The sequence below is a fragment of the Bos grunniens genome, chromosome X (assembly GCF_055505025.1).
Source record: "Bos grunniens cultivar Pamir isolate PY7600 chromosome X, Bosgru_T2T1.0, whole genome shotgun sequence".
NCBI lineage: Eukaryota > Metazoa > Chordata > Mammalia > Artiodactyla > Bovidae > Bos > Bos grunniens.
In genome coordinates this window covers 108,943,342-108,956,505 of record NC_141194.1, presented here as the reverse complement: position 1 = coordinate 108,956,505, position 13,164 = coordinate 108,943,342, and the positions used below count along the sequence as shown (strand labels likewise).

At 39.7% G+C, this 13,164-nt stretch overlaps 1 long non-coding RNA gene across 1 annotated transcript; it reads right to left on the bottom strand.

Annotated features, from left to right (window-relative positions):
- Positions 1 to 7,719: 7,719 nt before the first annotated feature.
- Positions 7,720 to 12,839, bottom strand: LOC147341132 (uncharacterized). The gene is made up of 3 exons (XR_015158259.1): positions 12,523 to 12,839; positions 12,217 to 12,297; positions 7,720 to 7,842 (listed from the first exon to the last, which is right to left on the bottom strand). It is a non-coding gene; the product is annotated as an uncharacterized LOC147341132 (long non-coding RNA).
- Positions 12,840 to 13,164: the final 325 nt, after the last annotated feature.

The window sequence follows — 13,164 nt, the reverse complement described above, 5'->3', positions numbered from 1 at the left end:
AAACCTGCCTGCTAATGCAGAAGACAAAGGTTCGATCCCTGATCTAAGAAGATCCTACATGCCACGAAGCAACTACCCTCTGCACCACAACTGTTGAGCCTGTGCTGTAGAACCTGGGAGGCAAAACTGTTGTAAGTTGTGTGCCCTAGAACCAATACTCTGCAGCAAGAGAAGCCACCACAATGAGAAGCTTGTGCACCACAGCTAGAGAGTAACCGCTGCTCACCACAACTACAGAAAAGCCTGTGCAGCAACAAAGACCCAGAACAGTAAGAAAAAAATAAAATGAAATTATTTTTTAAAAAAGAAAATGAATTCCTCTTGTGCATGGTACCCAGTCTGTGACACATTGTTCTGGCAGCCCTGGCAATCTAATACCTGCTTCTTCTTTTGGACCTTTGTCTCTTCCTACTGATGTAACTATAGAAAAAGGGAAATGGGGATCTGCTTGAAGGAAATGGGAGAAAAATAAACTTTGGGAGAAACAGCATGTTTGCCTAAAAACTCTGTCTCATGGCCTAATATTTGGGAGATTTTCTGAGGAAGACCTGTGTGGCAGATCCTGCCCATGTCCCCTCTGCCTCATGACTGTGGCACACACCAGCCAGACATTAAACTGCCAGCATCTCGTCAGTGCTGTGGAGGTTATTTCCTCATGCCTGAAACCTACTTTGTCAGTGCTTCGGGCAGATTGAAAATGTCACTGAATTGATGCTTCATGACCCATATGAACTGGAGTATAAATAACCCAGCTCCCTCATCCTCAAACATGATAACTCAGATAACTCTCCAGAGGCTTGCAGAGTTCTCCAGCAGGATTAAGCTCCCCTAATCTTTCTTGAAATGCACCTTTTCTTGGCTCCCTTCCTATCTCTATGGAAGGTCTCCATCCTTCCTCTGCAAAGCACATCTCCCAAGGAAACTACTTGCTATAGAATTCTTATTTTAGGGTGTGATTCTTGGGGAAACAAAACTAGGCCCACCTGCCTTTTAGCCACCTCTGTGTGGATGTGAAATGTCCATATTTCAAGATGCTGCTGTGGTTTCTAATTTAACAAGATGATATACTGCATTGGGGCTTTCTCTATGGCTCAATGGTAAAGAATCTGACTGCCAATGCAGGAGACTCGGGTTCAGTCCCTAGGTCAGGAAGATCACCTGGAAAATGTAATAGCAACCCACTCCATTATTCTTGCCTGGAGAATTCCATGGATAGAGGAGCCTGGTTGGCTACAGTCGATGGGGTTGCAAAAGAGTCAGACATGACTTAGTGACTAAACAACAACACTGCATCCAATTCTTTCTGTGGTAAGGTGGTAAATGGTTCATCGACTGGTGAACCCTGGAGCCTCTCACTGCAGGAAAGGGTATTCTAAAGTCCTACCTTGTGGAAATGCCTTGGCATCAAATCAACTATGCTGCATTTTTTCTTCTATAAACACCAAAGCCCAATCTTTTCAGTACTTATTGGCTTTTTGGAAAAAACTTAAAAATGAAGGATAATTGCTTTATAGAATTTTGTGGTTTTCTGTCATACATCAACAAGAATCAGCCATAGGTACACCCATGTCTCCTCACTCCCAGACCTCCCTCCCATCTCCTTCCTCATTTCATCCTTCAGTCTGCTGCAAAGCCCCTGTTTGAGTTCCCTGAGTCATACAGCAAATTCCCATTGGCTATCTGTTTTACATGTGGTATTGTAAATTTCTTTGTTACTCTCTCCATGCATCTCACCTTTTCCCTCCTCTCCTCCCACCATGTCATTATTGGTTTTGCTTAGCCTGCACTCTTGCATCACATCTCCATGATGGGTAGGTGTGTTTGCATCAGGGTGGAGCGGTTTTAATAAGTTGTCTTGTGCCTGAGCCGCATGTTTCCTTATGGGGCTGCTCTAATACCTGCTGTGAAGTTTTCATGGTCCATGGGGGTGCAGTTGGGGGTTACTTCTGAATAGGAGTCCAAGCGACTATGAGAGAGACAGCTTTCTGAGGAACAAGGCAAGCTGCCCTCGGTGTGCAGTAAAGCTTCTGCTAAGCCCGCTGACCCTAAGCCCTTTCTCATTACTTTCAGCCTGCTGTTGAGCATGTCAGAGGTTGAGGTCCTCTCAGTGACTACTCAGAACAACGCTAAGGATGTTCTAAATTGAGTAACGTTCAACCTTCTAGGCTCCCTTAACCCCCTGAATCTGTTTACAGCCAGGCCCACATTTCTGGAATGAGGAGCCCTGGGACAAGTCTGTGGTTGAATGCATTAGCCATGCCTCACCTGACTGTGCATGTAGCCTCTGCAGCTGGTTTCCTGACAGGATCACTTGTCTTTGCCCCAAGAGGAAAGGTTTTGTCACAGAAGCTATTTCTCTGCCACATCTTTTGTGAATCTTTTGCTATTAGCACATTAATCCTAAGAAGTATTGATGGCTTAAAGGATTTATGTGAGTCAGCCAGGAGTCTACCACCATCGAGTTTAATCCCTGCCTGAATCCTGTCTCATCTTCCGTTCCTATCTGGTAGGGTTTTCCTTCCAGATGCTCATCTCTTCTTTGCTTCTTCACACCTGAGTCCAGTGTCATCACCTCAACTGGGGGTCCCTGTGGTTACCTCCAAGTCTGCCTCCTTGATCTTAATTCTACATATTCCAGGCAACTTTGCCTCCTGTTTCTCTGCTAATTATCCCCAAACATGCTTCCACCATGTCCGTCCCCAACTAAGAAACATACTGTGTTCTCTATGGATTACCACGCACCTTCCATTTTTCTCTACTGCACTTTTGAGGCCCTCCACAATCTAGCCTGTCCCACACAGCCCAGCATGCTCTCATTCTCCATTACTCAATGCTCTTTGCTTTTTCCTCTTACCATGAGCAAGTCAGGACCATTTCCAGGGCCAGTGGGTATGGGTGTCCAGCTTGTGTACTGCCCATGGCCCTGGGCATCATGCAAAGCTGGTCATTTCTACCTCCATGATCTTTTTTCCAAATGCTTGCCTGTATGAATTCTTCTCATCCTTCAAAACATCCCTTAGCCACAATGTCTTCCTTAGTTGTGCCAAGTTTCATTAGCTTCCTCTTCCTTTGAAGTTCAACAAGTCTTAGAAGCTCTTCCCCTACCCTGCAATAAGAAAACGCCTCTGTTATGGAGGGCACATTGTTTTTGTTATTTAGTTTCTAAATTGTGTCCAGCTCTTTTGTGACTCCATGGACTGTAGCCCATCAGGCTCCTCTGTCCATGGAATTTCCCAGGCAAAAATACTGGAGTGGGCTGCCATTTCTTCTCTAGGAGATCTTCCTGACCCAAGGATTGAACCCATGGCTGCCCCATCTCCTGCACTGTAGGCTGATTCCTGAGGGCATGTACCCCAACTTATCTTCCATCTCAACAACAGAACACAGTAGGGTTTAGTGACTATTGAATAGTTTTCTCGTTTCAAATGTGACTATTTTAACTCTCCCAACTACTTTCTGTGTTCCTGGAGGGAATGAAGGCTCCCATTCACATTTGTAGCTCACATAGTGCTAAGCACAGGATTGGTGTTCTATAAATATTGGCACTTTGATTCCTAAGAATGAACTATAATTAAGACAGAAAGGAGGAAGAACATCACATGTTGATATGCTTGTTAGGGAAAATCAGCATCATTCTTAGTCTGAGCTCAGAGATATGTAATGTGACCCAAAGGTGTGTGATTTTCAAGTAATAAGGCCTGTTCCAGAAAGTTGTCCACATTGTTCCGATACAAGAAAGCATGAATTATTTTTCACTGCTGACAATATAATTGATTTCAAGCAAGGCAGCTTCAATTACTTAGAATCAGTTCAGTTCAGTCGCTCAGTCATGTCCGACTCTTTGCGACCCCATGAATCACAGCACACCAGGCCTCTCTGTCCATCACCATCTCCCAGAGTTCACTCAGACTCACATCCATCCAGTCAGTGATGCCATCCAGCCATCTCATCCTCTGTCGTCCCCTTCTCCTCCTGCCCCCAATCCCTGCCAGCATCAGAGTCTTTTCTAATGAGTCAACTCTTCGCATGATGTGGCCAAAGTACTGGAGTTTCAGCTTTATCATCATTCCTTCCAAAGAAATCCCAGGGCTGATCTCCTTCAGAATGGACTGGTTGGATCTCCTTGCAGTCCAAGGGACTCTCAAGAGTCTTCTCCAACACCACAGTTCAAAAGCATCAATTCTTCGGTGCTCAGCTTTCTTCACAGTCCAACTCTCATATCCATACATGACCACTGGAAAACCATAGCCTTGACTAGACAGACATTTGTTGGCAAAGTAATGTCTTTGCTTTTGAATATGCTATCTAGGTTGGTCATAGCTTTTCTTCCAAGGAGTAAGCGTCTTTTAATTTTATGGCTGCAGTCACCATCTGCAGTGATTTTGGAGCCCAGAAAAATAAAGTCTGACACTGTTTCCACTGTTTCCCCATCTATTTCCCATGAAGTGGTGGGACCAGATGCCATGATCTTCGTTTTCTGAATGTTGAGCTTTAAGCCAACTTTTTCACTCTCCACTTTCACTTTCATCAAGAGGCTTTTTAGTTCCTCTTCACTTTCTGCCTTAAGGATGGTGTCATATGCATATATGAAGTTATTGATATTTCTCCCAGAAATCTTGATTTCAGCTTCTGCTTCTTGCAGCCCAGCGTTTCTCATGATGTACTCTGCATATAAGTTAAATAAGCAAGGTGAAATTTACAGCCTTGATGTACTCCTTTTCCTATTTGGAACCAGTCTGTTGTTCCATGTCCAGTTGTAACTGTTCCTTCCTGACCTGCATATAGGTTTTTCAAGTGGCAGGTCAGGTGGTCTGGTATTCCCATCTCTTGGAGAATTTTCCACAGTTTATTGTGATCCACACAGTCAAAGGCTTTGGCATAGTCAATAAAGCAGAAATAGATGTTTTTCTGGAACTCTCTTGCTTTTTCGATGATCCAGCAGATGTTGGCAATTTAATCTCTGGTTCCTCTGCCTTTTCTAAAACCAGCTTGAACATCTGGAAGTTCACGGTTCATATATTGCTGAAGCCTGGCTTGGAGAATTTTGAGCATTACTTTACCACCGTGTGAGATGAGTACAATTGTGTGGTAGTTTGAGCATTCTTTGGCATTGCCTTTCTTTGGGATTGGAATAAAAACTGACCTTTTCCAGTCCTGTGGCCACTGCTGAGTTTTCCAAATTTGCTGGCATATTGAGTGCAGAACTTTCACAGCACCATCTTTCGGGACTTGAAATAGCTCAACTGGAATTCCATCACCTCCACTAGCTTTGTTCGTAGTGATGCTATACTGAGTAGCTATTCAAGGTTATTTTTTAAATTAGTTTTTTTTATTGCAGGATATTTTCTTTACAGAATTTGTCTCTTTTGTGTCAAATATCAACATGAATCAGCCAGAGGTATACATATATCCCCTCCCTTTTGAAACTCCCTCACATCTCCCTCCCCATCCCACCCCTCTAGGTTGATACAGAGCCCCTATTTGAGTTTCCTGAGACATATGGCAAATTCCTTTTGGCTATCTATTTTACATATGGTAATATAAGTTTCCATGTTACTCTTTCCATACCTCTCACCCTCTCCTCTCCTCTCCCCATGCCCACAAGTGTATTCTCTATGTCTGTTTCTCCATTGTTGCCCTGTAAATAAACTCTTCAGTACCATTTTTCTGGATTCCGTATATATGTGTTAGAATACGGTATTTATCTTTCTCTTTCTGACTCACTTCACTCTGTATAATAGGTTCTAGGTACATCTATCTCATTAGAATGGACTCAAATGTGTTCCATTTTATGGCTGAGTAATATTCCATTGTTTATATATACCACAACTTCTTTATCCATTCATCTGTAGATGGACATCTATTAATGTTCTAGCTATTGTAAATACTGCTGCAGTGAACAATGGGATACATGTGTCTCTTTCAATTTTGGTTTCCTCAGGGTAAATGTCTAGGAGTGGGATTGCTGGATCATGTGGTGGTTTTATTCCTAGTTTTTAAAGGAAGCTCTATAGCATCTTCCATAGTGGCTGTATCAACTTACATTCCCACCAATAGTGCAAGAGTGTTCCCTATTCTCCACACCCTTCCCAGGATTTATTGTTTGTAGAGTTTTTGATGAGGGACATTCTGACAGGTGTGAGGTGATATCACATTGTAGCTTTGATTTGCATTTCTCTAATACTGAGTGATGTTGAGCATCTTTCTATGTGTTTGTTAGCCATCTGTATGTATTCTTTGGAGAAATGTCTGTTTAGTTCTTTTTCCCACTTTTTGATTGGGTTGTTTGTTTTTCTGATATTGAGTTGCATGAGCTGCTTGTATATTTTGGAAATTAATCCTTTGTCAGTGGTTTCATTTGCTATTATTTCCTCCCATTCTGAGGGTTGTCTTTTCACTGTGATTATAGTTTCCTTTTCTGTGCAAAAGCTTTGAAGTTTAATCAGGTCCCACTTGTTTACTTTCATTTTTATTTCTATTACTCTAGGAGGTGGGTCATAGAGGATCTTGCTTTGATTTATGTCATCGAGTGTTCTGCCCATGTTTTCCTCTAAGAGTTTTATAGTGTCTGGTCTTACATTTAGATCTTTAATCCATTTTGAGTTTATCTTTGTGTATGGTATTAGGAAATGTTTTAATTTCATTCGTTTACATGTAGCTGTCCAGTTTTCCCAGCATCATTTATTGAAGAGGCTGTCTTTTTCCCATTGTATATTCTTGCCTCCTTTGTCAAAAATAAGGTACCCATAGGTGCATGGGTTTATTTCTGGGCTTTCTGTCTTGTTCCATTGTTCTATATTTCTGTTTTTGTGCCAGTATCATACTCTCTTGATGACTGTAGTTTTGTAGTATAACCTGAAGTCAGGAAGGTTGATTCCTCCAGCTCCATTCTTCTTTCTCAAGACTGCTTTGGCTATTCAGGGTCTTTTGTGTTTCCATATGAATTGTGAAATTTTTTGTGCTAATTCTGTGGACAATTCCATTGGTAATTTGATAGGGATTGCATTAAATCTGTAGATTGCATTTGGTAGTATAGTCATTTTCAAAATATTGATTCTTCCTACCCAGGAACATGGAATATCTCTCCATCTGTTTATGTCATCTTTGATTTCTTTCATTTGTGTCTTATAATTGTCTGTGTACAGTTCTTTTGAGGCCTTCTTAGGTAAGTTTATTCCTAGATATTTAATTATTTTTGTTGCAGTGGTGAGTAGGATTGATTCCTTAATTGCTCTTTCTGATTTTTCCTTGTTAGTATATAGAAATACAAGTGATTTTTGTGTATTGATTTTTGTATCCTGCAACTTAGCTAAATTCATTTATTAGCTCTAGTAATCTTCTGATACTGTCTTTAGGGTTTTCTATGTACAGTATCATGTCGTCTTCAAAGAGTGAGAGCTTTACTTCTTTTCTGATCTGGATTCCTTTTATTTCTTTTTCTTCTCCGATTGTTGTAGCTAGGACTTCCAGAACTATGCTGAACAATAGTGGTGAAAGTGGACACCTTAGTCTTGTTCCTGATCTTAGGGGGAATGCTTTCAGTTTTTCACCATTGAGAATAACGTTTGCTGATGGCTTATCATATGTGTTGAGGTAGGTTTTTAAGGGTTATTAATATGCAAACTAAAAGGCAGAAAACTTGAAAAGCAGTATCTCTGCCCTCTTGTTAGAGACTGAAATTTTATTAGGACTATCTGTTGTCATGGCAGAAAATTATTCTAAATACACAGCTAACAGTAACTATGAAGAGTCATAAACTCTCTAGTAAATGCTCCAGAAAACAGGCACAGAATTCTGTCATCTCATCTGTCGTTTTCTTCGTACAGAGGATCTGTGCTGCCTCTGAAAGAAAAATGCAAAACTGAAGCAGAAAATAAAGCAGCCTCCTGCAAATGCCTTCTTTGCTGTCTCCTCCTCTAGCATTTTCCCTCTCATACCTGGTCCTGTGATGGTTGGTGCTTCTTTGTGGTATTTTTAGGATGTAAACATCAACAGAAATGTCGGGTTTCCACTTGTTTTGCCCCTTCCCAGACTGCCTTCAATCCTTCCCAAAACCTCTTGGCCAGCAGATACTGGGCTACCTGATGACCACCAGTGTGGATTGTGAACTTGTGCTCATTTTCAGGTTCATAGCTTGTGGTAGTGGTGCTGAGTTCTGGAAGGAGTTCCATTTGTACTAGATATGGGTTCACTAATGAAGGAGCAACACTTACATTGTGGTGGACATCATGATTAATGCTGCAAGTGTAAATGGGGCAGCTTGCATCTGTCTTCATCTATGGTCTGTATATACACACTCACATTTAGAGTAAGGCTCAACCCAAGTGCCGTGGGTCTTATAAATTTTGTGATTAGTGTACCTATTTTGAATAGGGGGGCACAGCAACCCACTCCAGTATTCTTGCCTGTAGAAGATGACATGGTCTTATATATACAAAATCCCCAAGACTCTAAAAATAAATAGATTCAATAAAGTTGCAGGACACAAAAAAATATAAAAATTATTTTTGTTTCTATACACTAAAAACACTATCTGAACAAGAAATTAAGAAAACAATTATATTTACAATAGCATCAAAAAGAATGAGTTACATAAGAAATTTAACTGAGATGAAAAATGTGTACAACAAAACTAGACGTTACCGATGAAAGAAAATAAAGAAGACACAAATAAATGGAAAGATACTTGTGTTCATGGATTGGAAGAATATTATTAAAATGTCAATACTATCCAAAGTCACCTACAAATCTAATGTAATCTCTCTCAAAGTTCGAATGGCATGTTTCACTGAAATAATAAAGCGATCCTAAAATTTGTGTGGGGCCACAAAAGACCCCAAATAGCCAAAGCAATTTTGGAAAGGAAGAACAAAGCAGGAGACTTCATACTTCCTGATTTATAACTATATTACAAAAGTATAGTAATCAAAACGGTATGGCACATGCATAAAAACAGACAAATCAATAGAATAGAATAAAAAGATGGAAGAAAGATACACTTATACCTACACACATATGAGGTCAACTAATCTATGCCAACGGTGTCAAGAATACACAATGGAGAAACAATAATCTTCTCAACAAATAATGTTGGGAAAACTGCATATTCACATGCTAAAGAATGAAACTGAACCCTTCTCTTACAATATCCACAGAAATCAACTATAAATGGATATAAGACCTGAAACTGTAATATTTCTAAAAAAAAAAAAAAACAGGGTGGAATGTTCCTTGACATTGGTCTTAGCAATATATATATATATATATAAAACATCAAAATCACAGGCAACAAAAGAAAAAATAAACAAGTGGGGCTATATTAAGCTAAAAATATTCTCCACAGCAAGAATCATTCAACAAAATGAAAAGGCAACATATGGAATGGGAAAATATATTTGCAAAAATTTATCTGATGAGGGTTAAGTATCTAAAATATATTAGAAATTTATGCAGTTCAATAGCAAAAATTATATGCTATATTTAAAAATGGGCAGAGAGATGGAAGAGATTAAGATGGTGGAATGTGAAAATGCTGGAATCACCTCCCCTCATGAACACACACAAAATGCATCTAAATGGGGAGGAGTCCTCATTGAAAACAAATTGGAGTCTAGAAGAAAGATACACTTATACAACCAAGACTGTAAATGAAGGTCTACATGGAGTTGGATAGGAACCACTTAAATAAGCTAGTATGAATATTAAAAGAGAAAAATTATAAAATCAACTATACAAAAAGCAGTGAACGGATAAACATGAAGATGTAAAATATGACATTGCAAACAAAATATGTGGAAGAGGGGAGTAAAAAATGTAGCTCTTTTAGAATGTGTTTAAACTTAAATGACTACCAAATGTGTTTGAAATTAAATGACTACCAGTTTATAACAAGTAGATATAGTTATATGTCAACATATACAAATACCATGGTAATCACAAACCAAACCCTACAATAAACAAAACCTAAGCATAGAAAGGAACATAAGCATATCACTAAAGAAAATCATCAAATCACAAAGGAAGAAATCAAAAGGAAAAGAGAAAGACAGAGAAAAACTATACAAACAACTGGATAACAAGTAACAAACTGGCAATAAGTACATACCTATAAATAATCACTTTAAATATCAATAGACTAAATGCTCCAATCAGAAGACATAGGGTGGCTGATTGAATTAAAAACAAGACCTATCTATACACTGCTTACAAACGCTCACTTCAGCGCAAAAGTCAGACTGAAAGTGAAAGTACAGAAAAAGATACTTCTTGCAAATGGAAATAATAAGAAAACTGGGTTTCTCTAGTGGCTCAGACAGTAAAGACTCTGCCTGCAATGCAGGACACCCAGGTTAGATTCCTGAGCTGGAAAGATCCCCTGGAGAGGGAATGGCTATCCCCTCCAGCATTCTTGCTTGGAGAATTCCATGAACAGAGAAGACTGGTAGGCTACAGTCCATAGCATCACAAAGAGTCAGACACAACTTAACACAAGTTAGCAATACTCATATAAGACAAAACAGACTTAAAAGTGTTTATAACAAAAGACAAAGAAAGGCACTATACAATGACAAAAGATCAATACAAGAGAAGATATAACATTTATTAACTTATATGTACCTTATAGAGAAGCACCCAAATATATAAAGCAAATATTACCAGATATAAAGCGAGTAATTGACCATACTACAAAAACATCAGGGAAGGGAACTTTAACACCCTACTTATATCAATGGACTGAAAACTCAGCAGTGGGCACAGGGCTGGAAAAGGTCAGTTTTCATTCCAATCCCTAAGAAAGGCAATGCCAAAGAATGTTCAAACCACCACACAATTGCAATCATCTCACACACTAGCAAAGTAATGCTCAAAATTTTCCAAGCCAGGCTTCAACAATACATGAACTGTGAACTTCCAGATGTTTAAGCTGGATTTTGAAAAGGTAGAGGAACCAGAGATCAAATTGCCAACATTCGGTGGATCATCAAAAAAGCAAGAGAGTTCCAGAAAAAACATCTATTTCTGCTTTGTTGACTACACCAAAGCCTTTGACTGTGTGGAACACAGTAAACTTTGGAAAACTCTGAAAGAGATGGGAATACCAGACCACCTGACTTGCCTCCTGAGAAATCTGTATGCAGGTCAGGAAGCAACAGTTAGAACTGGACATGGAACAACAGACTGGTTCCAAATAGGAAAAGGAGTACATCAAGGCTGTATATTGTCACCCTGCTTATTTAACTTATATGCAGAGTACATCATGAGAAATGCTGAACTGGATGAAGCACAAGCTGGAATCAAGATTTCTGAGAGAAATATCAATAACCTCAGATATGCAGATGACACAACCCTTATGGCAGAAAGTGAAGAAGAGCTAAAGAGCCTCTTGATGAAAGTGAAAGAGGAGAGTGAAAAGTTGGCTTAAAGCTCAACATTCAGAAAAAAAAAAAAAAAAAAAGATCATGGCATCTGGTCCCATCAATTCATGGCAAATAGATGGAAAAACAGTGGGAACTGTGTCAGACTTTATTTTTTTGGGGGGCTCCAAAATCACTGCAGATGGTGACTTCAGCCATGAAATTAAAAGATGCTTGCCCCTTGGAAGAAAAATTTTGACCAACCTAGACAGCATATTAAAAAGCAGATACATCTCTTTGCCAACAAAGGTCTGTGTAGTCATGGCTATGGTTTTTCCAGTAGTCATGTATGAATGTGAGAGTTGGACTATAAAGAAACCTGAGCGCTGAAGAATTGATGCTTTTGAACTGTGGTGTTGAAGAAGACTCTTGGGAGTCCTTTGGACTGCAAGGATATCCAACCAGTCCATCCTAAAGGAAATCAGTCCTGAATATTCATTGGAAGGACTGATGTTGAAGCTGAAACTCCAATACATTGGCCACCTGATGCAAAGATATGACTCATTTGTAAAGACCCTGATGCTGGGAAAGATTGAAGGTGGGAGGAGAAGGGGATGATAGAGGATGAGATGGTTGGATGGCATCACCGACTCAATGGACATGAATTTGAGTAAGCTCTGGGAGTTGGTGATGGACAGGGGAGCCTGGCGTGTTGCATTCCATGGGGGTTGCAAAGAGTCAGACATGACTGAGTGACTGAACTGAACTGAACTACATCAACGGACAGATCATTCCTGCAGCAAAGTAATAAGGAAATAGTGCACTTTAGTGACACATTAAATCAATTGAACTCAATACATACCTACAACTCATTCCATTGTAAAAGAGCATAATACATATTCTTTTCAAGTGAACATGGAATATTGTCCAGAATAGATCAGTGCTAGAGCAGAAAACAAATTTAACAAATTAATCAGGATAGAAACCATATCAAGCATTTTTTCCCAACCACAATAGTATAAAACTAGGAATCAATTACAGGAAGAAAAGTGGGGAAAACATAAACATGTGAAGACTAAACAACATGCTACCAAAAACCAATGAATCAAGGAAGAAATCAAAGAGGAAATAAGAAAATACCTCAACACAAATGAAAATTAAAACTTACCTGTATACAATATCTGCCGGGAGCCGGTGAGGCATTCCACTCGTGACAAAGGTCGTGAGGAAGGAGGCTTGGCATATGCAAAGGCGGGATCGAGCCTCAGGAGTCCGCCCGGATATTCTCGAGCATTTTCCCCCAAAAAACCAGAGTCTGCCTACTTTATTGCTTTGTGCTCTCACCTCTGACTTTACTGGGGGCTGTCCCCTACCACCATCTCGCTCTCTCTGTCAAAGAGTTAACTTACAGCTCCAATTAATAAAGTTCCTGGGCAATTAGGAGTGTTTAAATCCAAACCCCTCAGATGGCTCTCTAACTCGCTTGACAAGTTTACCCGGACTCCTGCAGCTATGCATATGATTGTTTACAGTCTCCCAGCCTCGAGAGGCACAGAAAGCTTAAGATATTCAAATAGCTTAGAGCCTCTCAGAGAGTTAAAAACTGTCAGAATAAACTAGTAAAGGATTTCATTGATGAGTCAATGCTTGTTGCCAAGTTTTCACATCCCCTAAATTGTATCCTTGAATATGTATTAATTAATAGTTGGTATATAGAAAAAATAAGTAGTGGCCTTGGTGTTAGTAACTTTAGACCCTTAAGGTAATAAATTCTTTCCTTTGTTGTAAACCCATTACAAATCCGCCCTAT